The sequence below is a fragment of the Phalacrocorax carbo genome, chromosome 7 (assembly GCF_963921805.1).
Source record: "Phalacrocorax carbo chromosome 7, bPhaCar2.1, whole genome shotgun sequence".
In the NCBI taxonomy this organism is placed as follows: domain Eukaryota; kingdom Metazoa; phylum Chordata; class Aves; order Suliformes; family Phalacrocoracidae; genus Phalacrocorax; species Phalacrocorax carbo.
The window spans coordinates 23,290,220-23,307,491 of record NC_087519.1 but is presented as its reverse complement, the minus strand read 5'-3'; the positions used below and the strand labels follow the sequence as shown (position 1 = coordinate 23,307,491).

The following is a 17,272-nucleotide window of genomic DNA, read 5'->3' as shown; positions in this document are numbered from 1 at the left end:
ATAGACTTACCTTCAGCCCACCAGAGTTGCTCTGTTAATATGTAACCCTTTTTTTCCTTTGCTCAGGTGGTCTTTGGGTTTTGTCAGTAGGCTTTTTCATTTGAACAAATTTACTCTTTTTCCCTTTGGCACTTTCCCCGCTAACGTTTATCTATATGTGATTATGAAACCTCACTTGCTTCCGTAGTCTCTAACTCCCTGGGGTATAGGCCCATGAGGCTCGCACAGTTATAAACAGCCCTCCGGTTCAAGCAGGCAGTGCTACGCTGTGTGAGAAAGAGCAAATACCTGCCAGATCCCCTCATTGCTCACTACAATCGGGTCTTCACCTAAGGGAGCCTATGTATTTATAGCCTTGTCACAGAACATCGTAATTAGACGTGCCCATAAGGCAGCCAAAACCCATAGCATTGTCACAGCTTGCGGACCCCATTATTAGTACTGTGTTGTCAGAAGGTTAGACTGCAAGCGGATAACCTATCAAACACAGCAATACTTTGGGGAATTAGCCACGATTCTATTTTGGGGGTGATTAATTTTTCATCTGATGCTAATGCAATGTTCTGCATTGTTGCTCTGAAGACTAAAGTTGTCTTTTTTTACTCCCAGAACAGGTACAGTTTCCACATGAACAAAATCGAAGCTGCTCAGGAGGAACCACTGCTATTTGGTCTCCATAAACTGCTGGTGTTAAATCTCCATGAACAGTTTTGTCAGTGGACTTGAATGAGACTATAAAGGTAATTGAAAGGTTTGGTTTATTTTCTTTATTCCTGCCAATAAAAATAAAAGGTTTAGCAAAGAAAAGAGGTTTTCGCAGAGAACCTGTTCAGTTACAGAGCTAAACAGCAATTTCTTGGTCAATGTTTGTTTTAAGCCATTGCAGATCTAGATTTGCCTCAAACAGCCAAATCAGAGGTGAAGCTGTCAGCTGAGAACTGGAATTTGGCTCCTTCTTTCCTTCCCTTGAGCCACCCAGCGCCCCACAAATTCTAATTGGAGGTAACGGAGAGGGACACAGGGCTGTTGGATTCTTAGGAGTTGACTCAGGCTGAGTAAAAGGTGTTAATTAAATACCTGTTTAATTACAGAAATATCAAGCTGATTACTTCTGGTTCAGTGCGGTGTGTTATTTCAAAGATACGACACACTGATTTAAAGGGTTTTTGCTGGAATGTTTTTATTAAAAGCAGAGGAAGAGAAAGTTAAGGGTTAGTGGATTTTAGAATGGAAAGAGTTAAATCTAGACTTAATGTCAACAATTTTCCTCTGTTTCTTTTCCCTGGTTATGTGAAGTTCTTTGTATAAGAGATCCTTTCCTTGACACTGTTTCGTGGTAGGACCTGCTTGTGAAGACCTGTTTTTCTTAGTTTGAATTCAAGCTGGAAGCAATTGTCTTTACTCCTTGTTATGTTGAATTTACATATTCAAATGAATTCATTCCCTTTGACCTACTTTGGCCAGCTTAAACTGTAGGCCTGTGCACAATGGGGAAAGGGGAGGAGTTTAGCTCAAACTCTGAATTCCTTTGTTGTTGCTGGGATCAGTCATGCGTATCTGTGATGCCTGGGATCCATTCCTCAGCTGTACCTAATAAAAATTAGGCAGTACTCAGGGCAGGATTTGCATTCCAGATGCTTGCAATCCCATTTCCTCCCATCCTATCCAACACTCCCATCACATTACTGCTTCGCTCTGTGTTCCCCAAGCTTCATGAAGTCAATTATTCAGCTTTTACGTGTCCAACTCACTTGTCTACATGTCATCATGCCTTCTCTGTTATTAAAGATCTCCCTGAAATCCCACAGCCTCCAATCTTTTATTACAGGCCTTGTTTAATCTGAATTGGAAACCCTTTACAGTAGGAACCATATATCAGCCTATATACATGGAATGAGCGCGTATGTTTCTGATGCTTGAGCCGTGTCATTAAATGAGAGCCGACAGCAGAATACATGGGCGTGAGTCATCACTGCTGGCATGTCTTCACTAGGGGAGGAGTAGAAAAAAGTGGAAAATAGGCCTTTTGGGTGGATCCTAATAAAGGCCTGGAAAATTCAGAGGTTGAAATTGTGTGCTGAGCCATGCAGATGAGCAGAGGAACTGTAACGAAATACAGACTCTGTTCTTGGAAACTGGGCAATATTCCCCGTCTGAGCTCTGCCAGCATGTCTCAGTCCTGGACTTCAGCACCCACTGCTGCTCTGCTCTGTAAGACACCCACTCAGCTTGGCCAGCGCATCTCAATCTTGATCTGTAACACCTCCTGCTGTTCCAATTCTGGGCCATTTTTGAGCAGAAAATGCCATCTCTACTAAATTGTGCCAAATTGCTTAATTTTGTCTGGAGAACTCATTTTCACTTGTCACCTAACGGGATACCTAGAGACTTTCATCTAGCACTGTCAGCAGTAGAGTAAAAAGAACATGTGAAAACCTAGCCCCCTGCTAAGTCCCCTAATTATATAGTGATGTGTTAATAACAAACACGCTTTCATGTCTTGGCAGTTGCAAAACACTCATCGGTAGTGCAGTGCTTCAGAAGTAGCATCGCACAGGAAAGATGCAAGTCCCAGTTTAAATTACTTAATTAGTATCAGCATAGTCTGTACCCAGAATTAGAGTTTGGAAGAAATGCCTAGTACGAAGCTGTCAGATGCCAATCGTTTGGATGTTCTACAGAATCTGAACCACCACATTAGAGAGATTTGCTGTTGCAAAAGTGAGTGTTTCTGCCAGAGAATCTCTTTTCCCTCCCACCCTGCCTCATGATTATAAATCTGCCTTCCTTGGAGGCCTTGCCATCATCCATTTTTTTGAGAGCTCAGCAGTGGGGGGTGGAATGGCTTCCATCTTGGCTGAGACACCAGGGTTGGAGCTGGGATCGTCTAGATCCAAAATTATGTATTTCTTTCAATTTGAGCCAAACTGCTAGATTTTGCAGTGCCGATTGCCCATGCCCTGTGGTGATCAGCCTGGCTTTCAGCAGAATATGCAGGAACTGGAGCAAGTGTGAGCCACCGTGCATGCTGGTGAACACCCATAGCAGTTAGTGTTTGTGGTGGTGGCTGCCTGAGCTCAGGAAGCATTGCCCTGTTTCTGGAGCAAATGATTCAGAGCAACAGAAATGGAAGAACTAAAATCTTTGTGGGAAGAAGACAGTTTAGGAAATTATCATCAAGAAAGAAGTGAGGAAACTTTGGTGAGAAGAGGTCTTGATGGCATTTCCGTTCTTGCCCCAGTCAGACTCCAAGTGCAACTGCACTGCTGTCAGGTGCTGAGAGCTGCAGAGCAACAGGCCAGCTAAACCCCTATTTATCTGTCAGGTTTGGCCCTGTGAACAGTCACAGGTGAGTTATTAGATGTATTACAGGTGGCACTGGATATTATCCAAAAGAAAGGATGGTTCTGTGTCTTATATGAGCAGTGCATATGGACAGAGCAATGCTTTAAGTGCATTTCTGGATTCCTGACTTCTTTGGCAAGATAGAATATGAATGACAGATGCCTGATCTTATCTTTGGAAAGGAACTCTGAAAACAAAGCTCAAAATATTCTTCAGTCCCCTAAATCCAACCAATTTACATACTCATTGGTGAGCGTTATGTGGATTGCATCCTGTAATATGTACTTTGGATTCTTTATTATATAGGTTATAATTTCTCTTCACATTAACAGCAGCACAGTGTCACTGGTAGTGAATGTGCCTTGAAATGTTTGGTGTCTATCAAATATGACCTCACCACTCTGATACAAAGGGCATTGCTAACACATCATCACTACCTTATCATATACCTCAAACTAACAAATTGGCACAGTACAGCCCCATCAGCAAAATGATATGTCAGAAATGTGCCACGTTTCTGTTACCATTCAAGAAAACTCCTAAAGCCAGATCTCTGAGAAGCCCTTGGTTTGCAGCCCTTTAGGCTGTAATTGAAGCCTTTGCTGTGGCAGATGACTATGGAAGAAAGATTTAGGCAGGTCTGGAGAGACTAGAACAGAGAAACCGAAGTATTTGCTGTCCTTTAGGCCTGCCTGCTTGTGGTGCTGTATGCGGGGACCTGTTGGGGTGCTTTGCAAATGGGCAGGGCAGCCTTAGGTCAGATTTCTGCGAGCATGAGGGAGGAAAAATATATATCCGGCTGAGAGCTACATGGTTTTATCAGCAAAAAGCCACTCTTGCTAGTATTGTTTTATGAGAGTAGCCTTTTTCTTTTTTTCTGTCTCTTATTCAGTGTGTATTGCATGCATGTCTGGAATAGCCACAGCCTGGATCTTGGGCACAGGATACGTCTTTGTGGGGAGCAGTTCTGTCCCGCTGGCTCAGCTGCTGTTTTGCCATTCCAATCACACATGCAACTGTGGAAGAATTGTGTTGGGTGAGGACAACTTAAGGTGATGGCTACATCAGCTAAGCGCTGCTCATTCTCTTAGATCCTGCCTCACACCGTGCCCCTGGGTGGGCCATTACCACACAGAGTCTGCTTAGTCAGAAAAGCCCCAGGGCCACCTTTGCTCCACCCTCCCGAGCCCCATCTCTTCGCTAGCACCTTCCAGTAAGGCAGCACAGACTCTGCTGCAACTCCCAAGAACAGGAACTCAAGGCTGTGGCAATTGGGCATACGGTTTTACTTTCGCAGGGATGGCTTATCTGCTGACTGATAGGATGTGCTTTATGCAATATTGTAAGCTAGGCATATTTTAACATGCTAACTGAATCTCCAAATCAGATTTTGCAATAAATTTGTGTATTGGTCTGAGAGGCAGTTGTTTCAGAATTTCACCGGTGAGACTCCCAAAACTATTTGCGTATTTCATAGTTCATATTGTAAAATACTCGCATATGTCCCCATGTTATGTATTAACCGACACAACTCATAAATAGCAGTGCCTGGCAGAGCTGTCTTCCATAGATTTGTCTACAGAGGTTTTAGCCACAGAACTTGCTTTGACAAAGTTTCCCCTGGTATTTTCCTCCTGTATGAATGACAGGAGGTGTAAGGCATGGAGTATTTGGTATAAAATGAAGTCAGTGGTAGTAATTGTGGCTGCATGTGGAACCATATTTGTCTTAATTGGCAGAAGAGGTCTCTAACGTCTTCCACAAAGAGGTGATGAACAGGGAAGTAGAAACTTTTTGAGAAGAAATGTGGCTTGAGAAAAGTGATAGGCAGCCAGAATAGCCAGAAAATGTTTTATAAAACAAAGAGGAGGTGGAGAAGCAAGGGGCTAGCGAAACTGTATGGGGAAGAGCTTGAACAAGATTGCAAAGAAAATACCTTATGCTCTGGAAATAAAACTATGAAATGCTGGACATCACAGAAATACAGAACAAAATCTGTCCTGTTATAAATATTATTTGAGCTCGGTTTTTACTTATGCAAGCGTATAGGTATTGCTGAGGCCCCATAAGCATGAAATTCCTTTTTCCTTTGTAGTTTTGCAGCACCTATAAGTCTTGTGAGGATGTGTTGCCTCTAGGCTAAGCAATGAGTGTGACAAGGAGAGGTAGCTGACCAAAAGAGATCGAACTGAAAACCGGATAGATTCCCAGGGAAATGGCTTTGTGGTCATATGGGTGACCAACCAGATCAGGCCTCAGAGAATTCCTTTTGAAAGTCTGTGTATGATTTAAGCCATCTTCATTCTATGAGCTCAGAGATTATGCTTCGTTAGCGCTGCAGGAATGAATGCTTTCCTGTAGTATCTTATGGCTAATTTGGGTGGTTGGGTGGTTGTTCTCACTGGCTTAGAGCAAAGCACATCTCTCTTATAGAAACGGCTGTTCTGCCTGTAGCACTGGCAACCCACAATGTAGTGCTCTGGGAGACAAGGCCCAGTAGCCAAGTGGGCTAAAGAGAAGAGAGAAGGCGCTAAAAGCCTCTCCATGATGGACATACTGAGAAAGACTCTTCCTCCTTTGTCTTTACAGAAGTGTAGAAGAAAGCAAACCGATCCTTTTCTACCTCTGTTGCTTTCTGGATTTCAGAAATGACTGCTGTGAAATTTCCTTTCTCAGTAGCGGCCAAGACAGATTGTCTTGTCACATTATTCTTCCCTGCTCTGCCTCTAGCTGAAACGTCACACACAGAGAAGAAGACCTCAACAGTGAGTGATTACTCCATCTGCTGTCTAGAGGAGGTCATTCATCTGTGAAGGGAATGCTTAGACTTTTCAGTGACGTGCTCTTGAGAAAGTCAGCTGCTAAACCCCCTTTGACAGAATGCTGGCTTTAGCCAAACAGGCTTACAAGAGGGGTTTTGGTTGCTCATCAACCTCAAAAACTATATGGTATAAAAAATGTCCAGGGAAGAGCAACAGGGATGATAGTTGGTCTGGACCAGCTTCTGTACAGGGAGAAGTTGAACAAACAGAAATACTTCAGCCTTGAGCAGAGATGCTCTTGAGCAGTGCCGTAGAGGGTTAGGAAGTCCTCTGTGTCTAGAGGGTGACCAGTGAATGATGGCTTGGTCTTTCTTTCCCAGGCATCACACTATTCACTGCTGTCAGAGATAATGGGCTGCATGGGTCTGTAGTCTGACGTGCCATGACTGTCTTATGTTCTGCTTGGGAGAGGAGAAGTGTTACTGAGCATGGTTTTTACTTCAAGTGAAGTCCTGAGATGCCAAATAGGGAGGTGTGTGAGGAAACCTTTCCCAAACAGAACCCTGTTACAGGAACAGAGCTGATAACTCTTTGGAGACTGCTACCAATTTAGCACTTAGTTGGCAGCTGAAGGTGAGAAAGACAGGTCTGGACAGCTGCACAGGACACTTGCCGGGGAAAGGGCACAGCTATGCACTAAGCACCTGATGACCAGACTTAGAGATTGTCAAAGTAGATGAGCCTGACGAAGGCTGTGCTACCAGAGGAGGAGCAGGAGCCTGAGGACAGCTGGGTTTTCTGTGGTGGTGCATGTCACTGTCTCCGTCAAGTTCAGCTGGAGACACAGGTGCTGCGATGCTTCTCACTGTTAGGCTCTTGAGCTTTCAGCTGGGCACCCCTCCAGCCATCCATTGCTCCTTGGATCTTGTCCATGGGAAACCAAATGTGATTTGAGAGTTGCCACCGTGGCAGAGATACCAAACAGACACCTGGCATTTAATACAAACTGAGGTAAATTCAGTCTGAAAATAGAACTGGGTTGTGCCTTGACTGCCAGGCAAGGGAGCCTGTGGTGGGGCTTCTGGCTGCTCCCTGGAAGCTGGGGTCAAGGCGCTGCAGATCAGCGCCAAACAAAAGGCAGAACCAGATGTTTGGATGTAACTGTAGAAAAATAAATGTGGGGCAGCTCAGAACCTCAGGTAAATTGAAAGCCAAGGCAGGGGCTTTTCTTTTTTCCACTATGATTTGATCACATGAGTAGCAACTGAGTGAGCTCTTCTTTGTGGTACAACTGACATAACATAAGGGGAGGTGAGACTGGCTTTGTTTTCAACTATGAAATCCATGAAGGGATATGTTCTTTGTGAATTAATTAATTTTGAGAAAATGGAGTTTAACTATTTGACAAAAGATTAATTTCCACCCACTTCCCAGCTGGCACTCTAGTGTAATTTAAACATGGACTGCCAGATTCTCATCAGCCTTCAGCATTTCAACTGAAATAGCAACTTTTGCCTGGCAGGTCAGCGAGTAACAATTGTGAGCCCTGTGCTGCTCATGGGTAGTATGTAGGAGAGTACCAGGGAGAGGAAGGACAACGTTCTGCCCTGCTTCAGACAGGGCTGGCTGGTGCTGCACATCCTGTTCAGCAGACGCTACAAACAGGAGCTAAAGTAGAATCCCTCTGACCAGGGGTTTATGTTCATTTCCCAGGCCAGCAGAAGCTTTCAGGAATTTTCCCCTTGACCTTTTTGTAAAATGAGGGGAGTGATGCTATCCTTCACTCCAAGGGAAGGATTTACTGTTCAGATTATTCAGTATATCAGAACCGCAGCAAACCACATTAATAGGACATGCAGGAGTCAGTGCAGTACCCAGTGACATTCTGCAGACAGGTGCAGAGACGCCTTCAAGACAGAAGCTGCAGAAGATCATAATCACAAACTCATTAGTCTGCTAACAAGAGCTGGGGGAATAAACCTAAAATTAAATTCTAGTTTGCTGTAATAGCATGCGGCAGGCACCTGCTGTCTTTCTGAGGTTGGGACTTGGCCCTGGGAAGGTGCATGCTGCTACCCGCTGATAATAAGCCAGTTCAGAGACCGTTAGGATGTATAAACTCTAGATTCCTTCCAAAGCTTTCAAATCTTTGCAAGCCTTTAGTTAGCCTTACCAAAGAGACAACTGTTATGGAGACATTTACATCAACATGATGCACCTGGCCCACAGCAGGTCTTACCCCTCAGTTCATGGTACAGTGATACAAACTGCGAAGTGACGGTGTCATCTGTTGCCAGTAAATGGAGTGGCAGGAGAGCAATGCCTTTCCTGTTCATGTCACCACTGTCAACAGAGCAAAGATGCCTCTAATGCACAGGCCGCACAGAAATGCTTAGCAATTGTGATCTCACGTGAAATGTTCAAACTGTATTTCAAGGACAGAGGTATTCTGAGAAGAAGGAGATGAAATCTCCAAGGAGCAGTTGTGAAATGCCACTGTTAGTGCCCCCAAAATGCCTTTGGCTTATTTTGCTGAAACGGTGTGCTGCAGCTTATATCTATATGATAAGAAAAGGACACAAATGTTCACAGTTGGGACTCTGAACAGCCTTGCAGGTCATAAATACAGCAAGGCAACAGTAAAATGAGATCTTTATTCTGATAAAAGAAAATGCAGAGAGAGAGAAAGAACATCAACCAAAACGTGTGCCCACCATGGGTGCAGATAGGAGGAACCTGAGAACAAACTGCAAGACAGATTTACAGTTGTGGATATTTGCTACTCTGTCAAGATTGAGGGGCACCAGAGAAGTCCAATTTACTGCCTAGAAATACTTAAATGAGATAGTGCAGCCCCCTGGAAAGGTTGAGCTGGGAGCTGTGTGGCAGAAGGCTCCGATGAGGTATTGTTGAGAAGAGTTGGAAGGACACAGTGAGGAAAAAGACCTGTGTATCTCAGACAAGACTGACCTAAGCCCAGTGAATCCAGATCTGTTCATCTTTTCCGCTACCTAAAGCAGAAAATACATTCAGTGAACGTATTTTGGACCTTGCCTGTGTCTCCTTTGGGCAGTATGGACTTGAGCTGTTCCTCAGCCTAGAGCACCAAAAAGGGAATGTACTGACTTTTTGGTATCTGCATGCTCTGAAGCTGATGTTACCACAGCCAGCAGTGGTGGAAGAACTAAGGCAAAGGGGAAAAGCACTGAGAAAAAGCAAACCCTCCTATCGCCAGTACACAAAAGACCACCTGGAGCTACCATCAGGAGATCCTGTCAGTGTTAGACTGTTTTTTGAGGATAAATCGTGCACTTGGAAGCTAGAAGAATCTGTTGAGCAGATAAATTCTTGCTCATGCAGCCTAGCAGTAGATTGTCATATATTTCACTGAAACCACAAATACAAACACTCAGTGCAAGTGTAAGATGAATGAGACTTGGAGGACATTGAAATACGCAGCCTTCTGGGGGTTGCTCAGCAGCACACAGGAGGAACGTAGGCCTACCAGCCTGCCGAGGAGCATGAAACAGCCCCATTGCAGCCCCGCATCAGCCAACCTCCTGTCATCACAAGAGTGGCTTGCACTCACCCATATCTAGCTTCCCACACAGCGCACACAAGGGTTTTCACAATGGCAAGGAAAGAAGGAACAATCTTCCCAAGTCTGGAGAAAATACCTGTGGTGCCAAAGTAGGTGAGTCAGGTGTCACGAGAAGCAAGCTTGGTGTTGTAGGGGGTGGCTTGGCTGTGCTGGGAGCGCATCAGGACAGATATGTAAGAACATAAAACATGATTTGAGAGATGTGATGTTTATCTTTGCCACCTGAGATGAATGTGGCAGGAAGGAATATTACAAAAAAATGTTTTCCAGCAGCAGGTGCCAGTGCATGAGCCTGGGTATGGCCTGAGGGCACATCTGGCCAGATGTTACAAGTGCCCACACTGGGGAGAGCGGGGCTGGGACACAGCACAGTACTGCTGCTTCTTGCTCAAACGGAAATCTGGGCTTCTCATTTTCTTTTAGGCCAAATGAAATGTTCTGGTCAATCAAAATTCCCTTTTATTTAATTTGTGATTTCTTTTGCTGACTTTATTCCAGCAACCATTGTATGGTGCTGAATGTCCTGTGGGTGTAGCTGGGTATGGGACCTGACTGGCTCTGATGCTGGGGGCCTCCTGCAATCCGTTGCACTGTGGGAGGACAGAAGTGTTTCCACCTTACAAGTGTTTTCATGGCAGCCAGGAATACTTTGCTTCCTGGGAGTGGTGTTTCCCGTTGGAGGAAGACTCACTTTTCCAACACATTGCTGTCCTGACAGTGTGGAAGCATTCAGCCAGGGCCAGCCTCTCAGGCAGCATTCAAAATCCAGCCCTCTCTTTGCATCTACTGAGGGGGCTGGAGCTCTTTCTGGATCTTCTGGGGGTGGGACACCTTGTTTTCACTCACTTGGAAAGTAAAATGGCTACTGTAGATGAGCTTTATTTAGTCTATCTGTGCAACATGTCTGTATTTGTAAAGCTCCTTCATTCATATCCTTGGCTCCCAGCGCTAGGAGCAGTACCTTGTCCTTTAAAATGTTGATAATCCCTAGCAAATCAAGCAAACTTCCTACAGAAACAATACTTGTCATTGCTTTGCCTTTGGCTCTGCAAAAGATATCTCATATTTCTTCTCCTGCAGTGCATGATGCTGCTGTGCTGATGGGTTGAGGGGTAAGGTCCCAGGGCAGGTTGGTCCGTGGTGTGAGCATGGAGGTGCCTGGAGCACAGTGCCCGGGGCAGCGTTCAACAAGAGCCAGCAGCTGAGAGATCCTTTATAAATCCTCTGCGATGATGGTACACAGACTGGTGAGTTATTCTGGCTGCTCAGTACACTGCGAGATGTAGTCAGACCTTAGGTGATGACCAGAGGCTGGTGGCCGAGAGAGGGGTAATTGCTTTGCTCCACATTCCGCTGATGGATGCCAAACTCAGGTCCCCAGCAAAGCCTCTGTGAACAGAGCTTGCCTTTATCTGAAGTGCCCAGTAGTTGATAGAAAGCAGTAGGCAGGCAAAGATTTCTGCCTCTGCTTGCCAAAATCCCACTGGCCTTGGCTCAAGGTGTGTAGAAGTTACTGCAATTTTGGGTGCTGCTGGGATTAGTCCTTTTGAAACGCCAGCTCCGCATGCTGGGTGATGTGTGGCCACTGGGACTGCCCTGAAAGCAAGCCGGGTGCCTGGGCCATGCGTCCCCCAGTGCTTGCAGTGGCACAGTGGGCCTCGTCCGGCTGTGGGGTGCCAAACAGTCCAAGTCTAGCTGGCCCACGGGAGAGGGCGCTGCGGGCCTGCGCTGCACAGCCTGGCAGCTCCTGCCTGCCTGCCGAGCTGCCTTTGGCGGCTACAGACAATGCACCGGGCAAAGCAGACAATAACAGGCAGGAAACAGGCAGCGGGGGATTCACCTCCGAGCTGAGAGATTTCATTCCTTTGGAGGGGAAAAAGTGGTGCTGGGAACTTGATGGAAAACAGCCCGAAGAGGGGAGGGAACGGATCATACTGTCCACTTGTGAGAAACAAGGAGCCTCTGAATTTTCAGATTATATTTAGTGTGGAGATCTCTTTGCCTTGAAGGGTGTTTTTGGTGGATTAAGGTGCTTTTGAGTTCAGCTGCTGCTCGACAGAAAGGATGGTGGATTTTGTTTCATACAATCAGATTTTTTTTCCCCTTTTTGTTCTGTTTTGGTTGTGCCCACAAAATAGCCAGTCCTACCTAAAGGTTGTCGGTAGGGAGTGATGTTAGAAATGGTCCAAATCTGCACTGGAAAAGGTGTATCATATCACAGACATTTGTTCTCTTCCCATTTCCATGGAAACATGCTAGCATGGACTTCAGTGGTGTCAGGCAGAGCAGCCTGGCCCTCCAGCCTGGCAGGATCTAGTGGACACTCTTCAGGAGGAGCTGCTGGCAAGAGCACACAGAAATGTGGCTTGGTCTCGTCAGCTTTCGGGGAGACTGGGTAACCTGGTCCTTTAGAATAAGAGCAGAAACAACAGCTGGGACAAACATTTGACTCTCAACTTTCCCTTTCCCATACTACTCTTCCACATCCCATTGCCCCATCCAGTCCCGCTGAGAAAACAGTGTACACCACAGGCTACAATATTTAATTTCCTGGGGGGTGGAAGGGGTGGAGAGCACATCTTATGGCAACTGACAGGCTTTTTTGTTCTGCGTCAGTCCTTTTATTAACCCCCTGCTAGATCATTCACTCTCTCTGCTTAGCTGCCCCTGCTGCGTTAGTGATGAGAGTGTTTGTAACAGCAGGTCTGCCTTGGGAGATTATGGGAATCCTGTGGACAGGGAGCAGTGGGTTGGTAGGTGTGTGCACACAGATTGCTAGCTGCAGCTTTGCCTCCATCTGCCCTCTCTGCTAGCCTAGATACCTTTTATTATCCCTGCAGCAACAGCAGTTGCATGTCTGATCCCCCTACAGCCACCCTGTATCTCCCTGTGGGTGGATTTGATGTCCCACCTGTGAAGGTGGTGGTTGCCAGGACTCTGGCCTGTTGCGAACAGATAGGCAGACGGTTAAGGCAAGTGCATCATCCGCTATCCTGCACTCTCCACCATCCTTCAGCTTCGCCTAGCCCCTATTATTTATTGTACATTTTAGGTAAAAGCAAGTGTTTCCACCCAACAATCTTGTCTGTTCCCCTTCTGGACTTAGGGCCTTGGTTCCATAAAGCGTATGTTCCAGACATATTATGTCCCAGAATTTATGGGAGCAATCTAGATCTCTCTGGGTCGTTGTTTCCCTTGCCTTTTTGATCAGACTGCTGTTGGTGGTTGATTATTCAAACAAATTAATTTGGGATACACACACAAGTTCTAATTAGGTGCGATTATTCACTTATTTTCTCCCTGCTTCCCTCCGACATTGCTAGAAATTCAAAAATATCACCCTAACTCAGTGTGCCCTGCAATAATTATCCCCTGGGCCAATCCTGAACCTCTCAATCTATGATCAATACCTTCATCTGTCAGCCACGATTAATTAAATGGAATCTCACTTTCAGGGCCTTGATTCATATCACCCAGAACAGCTTACTGCGTATTATAACCCAGGCATGATTCTAATACTGTCCTCAAGTGAGAGGGAGGGGCTGACTGATACATCAAACCCCAACTTCATTAAAAAGCCAAGGGATACAGGGACTCTCATTGTAAGGCAAGTGATAAGTAGGTGGGACCATGCTTTTCTCTGGAGCCTGGCTGCTTCACATGGGAAAATAATGCTGCTGAAATCAAAGACAGGAGCAAGGGTATTACTCTGTGTGAGGAAGGGAAGCAGAGTTAGTCCCAGCATGATTGTTTTGATGTCTGCGCTGCCTGCATGGGTGTATTCTGTTCCACAGGAGCTTCTTTTTTTTGGCCAGCAGTTGCAGTTTTGGAATTTGATATGGTTATGAATGGTATTCAATATCCAAAGGCTGTTCTGAACTTCCTGGCTCTGGTCTGTGGTGGTCCAAGCCAGAACTCCAGAGATGCTGTAGCAAAGCTCTTAAAAACAATAAAGATGTTTTACTTGAGATTCCTCTGATGCATTTAATAACCCTCCATTCTACACATGGAGTGGTAAAAGCAAAGAGGGATGTTAGGCCAAGCCATGCAAAGCAGGTACTGGATCCAAGATTCATGGCTCCCTCTCCTCTTTGCCATCTTGCTCGAACAGGAAAGGAGGTCAGATCTAAAAAGAGGTGATTTGAATCTGTTCCAGGTCTTAAACCTGAGAGCCCGTACCCTTTTTGCTGATGCTGACCATGTGTCTCAGCCAGACAGCATCCTCTCCCAGGACTTCTGCCTTCATATTCTTTTTCAACTCTGATTCACAGCCAGGCTCTCTGTTTCCCAGAATGCCTGTCCTTTGCACCTTCACCCTCAGGACTTCAAAAGCCTCAGATCCAACATCTAGGAGTCTGAGGGCAGCTGCTGTTATCCACAAAGGGCAGTCAGCTCAGCAAATCTTCAGGCAATAAGAGCAATGATTTCCAACTTCAAGCCACCTGGAGGAAAGTGGAGCTGTTGATGTTGCCAAGAGTCATGACCCCAGGACTGGGAATAGCGAATCTAACTATGCTTGAGCTTTCCAGCAGTCCTCAGTGTCCAATTTCATCAGTGCAACTATCTGGGGGTTTCCAGGACATGCTGCATCTTCCAAATGATAGATGTGTTCTGTTTTCTGCCCTTGTAGGACAAATTACTTTAGAGCCATAATCAAAGGGGAACAGGGAAGCTGTGTAGGTCAGCTCAGGATTTGTGCTGTGTGTTAGAGGAGAGCGTGGTGTTTGTGCAGCACAAGCAGGAGCTTATTGCCAGCGCTGGAAACGTTACGGTTTGCCTTCCTGGCAAAATTTACACCTCAGTGATATATAACGGAAGGAGGAAGCAGAAGGTATGTAAAACCTTCCACTCTGCCTGTGGCCATATTCAGCAGGGGCTGGAGCCCAGAACCGTGGTAGTGTTGCTCTAGGGAGCTGTGGAGCTGACCACAGCCTGGAGAGGCATACTTTGCATAGCTGCTTGAATTTGAAAGTTCATTCCAGTTCAGTGAGGCAAGTGGTGCTTTCATGCTTGTTGTCTGCACAGGGTTCTAGTATTTGAGCTGTACCAGCATGCCAGTTCACATCTAGAAGTGATTAAAGCCAGAACGTTTGCTAGGCAAATCTCTTAAGTTTGATAGGACATTCAATTAAGGAAAAGAAATGATAGCTGTAGTGTGCTGGTCACCAAGTCTGCCTCAGTGACAGAGCTCACTGAGAATTTCACAGTGGCTTTGCAGAGGGAAAAACAAGATGTGAAACTTGCAAAATAAATAATTACTTGGGAGTTTTCTGCCTGGCTGTTTCCAAAACCCCATTCTTACCTTTTGCTGAAGGTCAGAATGATACCCAGGCCGTTACTTTATCTGCACTTTAAGCTTCAGCTTGTAAATAGCAAAATGTCTGTGATCAGAATGTTTTTAGGTACATCAAGCCAAAAATGCCAATTTCTCTGTTCCCCACCTAAGACAATTGAGCAGTGGGATTTGTAATAGAGCAATAAAACACAGTGCCTTTGTGGGTGAAAACTGTTAGCCTTAGGTTCATTGCAAGACAGAGGAACAAAGGCCACTTTGCATTCATCAGCCACTTGAGAAATACAGACCCCACCACCACACTTGCGGGGTGAAAGGCTCTGCTGGTGAGGCTTCATTGCCAGTAGAAAATGAAAATTATACACAAAATACAGATGAGAAAATTTGTATCTCTGCATTTGAGTGCTGTGCTGGGTATGACATCACTGGTAGCCAATCAGCAATCTCCCTTTGTGTCTGGCTTTCTAATACAAGCCACTTCATCAGAGTAATTTGCAATAATAATTTATTCACCTTCTAGGAACAATACCACCTGACTCTCTTAACAGCCGGAGAGAGCGAGTGTGCAAAGTTCTCAAGCCCTAGACACTAGCTATGCCCTGAACGAGTGCACCTCCAACACTGACTTGATAAGAGTTTCGTTCAAGTTGCAGACAATATAAGCGATCACTTGTGTTAATTACCCTATGGTTGAGCACCCCTAAAGGTGCTCAGCGCTGCAGGCACCCAGAGCAGAAGGTGGTCCCCATGGCAGTGGGAAAACGGGTGCTCATAGGAAGTGTGGCACTGGGGCCATGTAACCAGGCTCAGGAAATCTGGGCAGGGTGTGATGGGTTCCTGTTGCTCCTCAGGGGTTTAATAGGTTTGCCTGAATGAGGGGCAGGGAACCCTGGACTGGAAGCACATAGAAGAGGCTGAGGCATCAAAATGTGGTGTGCAGCTGAGTTGCCTTGTGCTAAGCAGGGGAGGATCTGAAGGTGCAGGAATGTCATGGGTATGGTGTCTGGCAGTTGTGTCACACAGTTCAGCTCAGAGAAACCTTCTTTCCTGGCTGTGATATCTCAAAGCTCTTCTGTGGTATCAAACATGGCATCCAGTCTTACACACAATGAGTAATAGCTCTGTGAATGCATGTGCAGGGTTCAGGAACCCAGCACAGAGATGCTGAGGAGGGAGGACAGACTACACTAAAAAGAGAAGCAGAATCTGTAGGATTTCTCCCTGAATCACAAGGAAATGTTGCTTAGAGCAAGGTCCTGCAGTACTCTGGGGTTGAGTAAACCTGTTGTGGCTGCTTGTGGGGGTTGCTTGTCCTGCATCTCTCTAGGAGGAGCTTCACCATGCTGGTATGTTGTGTGGGAAGCTCTCTCAAAGCTGTCTTAGCCAGAGCTGTGCCATATAACTGCTTGTGAAGGTGTACAGATGTATATTTTGCAGGTGTAAATTCCCCATATCAGGCTCTGCACAAGTAATGCTGGATTTGGAAGTGAGCACACAGGCACTGAAGAGACACCAAAACACAAAGACAACCAAAGTAAGAGATCACTTCCACCCTGAATAATTTCCTTTATTTTACAGTGAGAGAAAGCAGTGGAGCTGGAAACAGCAAACAGATGTCCCGAGTCAGCCCAAGTAACTCTAGACAGACATACCAATATAAACATCAGCACACTCAAAGAGGTAATGGAGATGTCAGTTGAAGATGCAGCTGAGTTAAAAAGCCCAACAGTTGTTAGGTGGCAGAGTGAAGGGGGTATTGTCAGAGTGTGCAGGCAGCAGCCCCCCTCTCTGGCTGAGCTGTCAGCATTGCTGCCTCAGGATCATCAGGGTGTCTACACGGCCTTTGGAGAATTTTGAAATTAAAAGCCCCAAATACAAATAATTCAGCCAGTGGAGTTAATTTGCTCTGTAAATCCTTCTGCAAGTGCATTCAGGAGGGGTGTCGGGTTCCTCCAGTAGTTTACCCTCGCCCTGTGTGCCACATTGATCTTGGAGAGCTGGACAGCCCCACATGATGAAAAACCTACCTCTCAGCCATTCCTTAACAAAGTGTTTAGCCAGTAGTCCCTACTGCCCTGAGTGGGTCTGTCATGATTCAGCTCGGAGGAGCTGCTTGTGGAGGTACAACCTTGTTAGCTTCTAGAAGGCTGCCAAGGACTAGGTCTTGTGCTGTTGTATGGCTGTTGGAGCAGTGGGGAGTACGAGGAGCCACAGGCAGCGTAAATGGGGGGCAGGAGTGAGGGCTCCCAAGTAAATCTAGATATGCTCTAC

At 45.8% G+C, this 17,272-nt stretch overlaps 1 long non-coding RNA gene across 24 annotated transcripts in view; it reads left to right on the top strand.

The window, feature by feature from the left end:
- Positions 1–17,272, top strand: part of LOC135314311 (uncharacterized) — a 102,903-nt gene that overhangs the window by 1,335 nt on the left and 84,296 nt on the right. For 21 of the 24 annotated variants that reach the window (XR_010373806.1, XR_010373793.1, XR_010373800.1 and 18 more), the window contains exons 2-3: positions 610–740; positions 4,238–4,381. This is a non-coding gene — a long non-coding RNA (uncharacterized LOC135314311). The remainder of the gene's footprint in view (positions 1–609; positions 741–4,237; positions 4,382–17,272) is intronic. The other 3 variants (XR_010373809.1, XR_010373807.1, XR_010373795.1) reach the window with 1 other exon arrangement.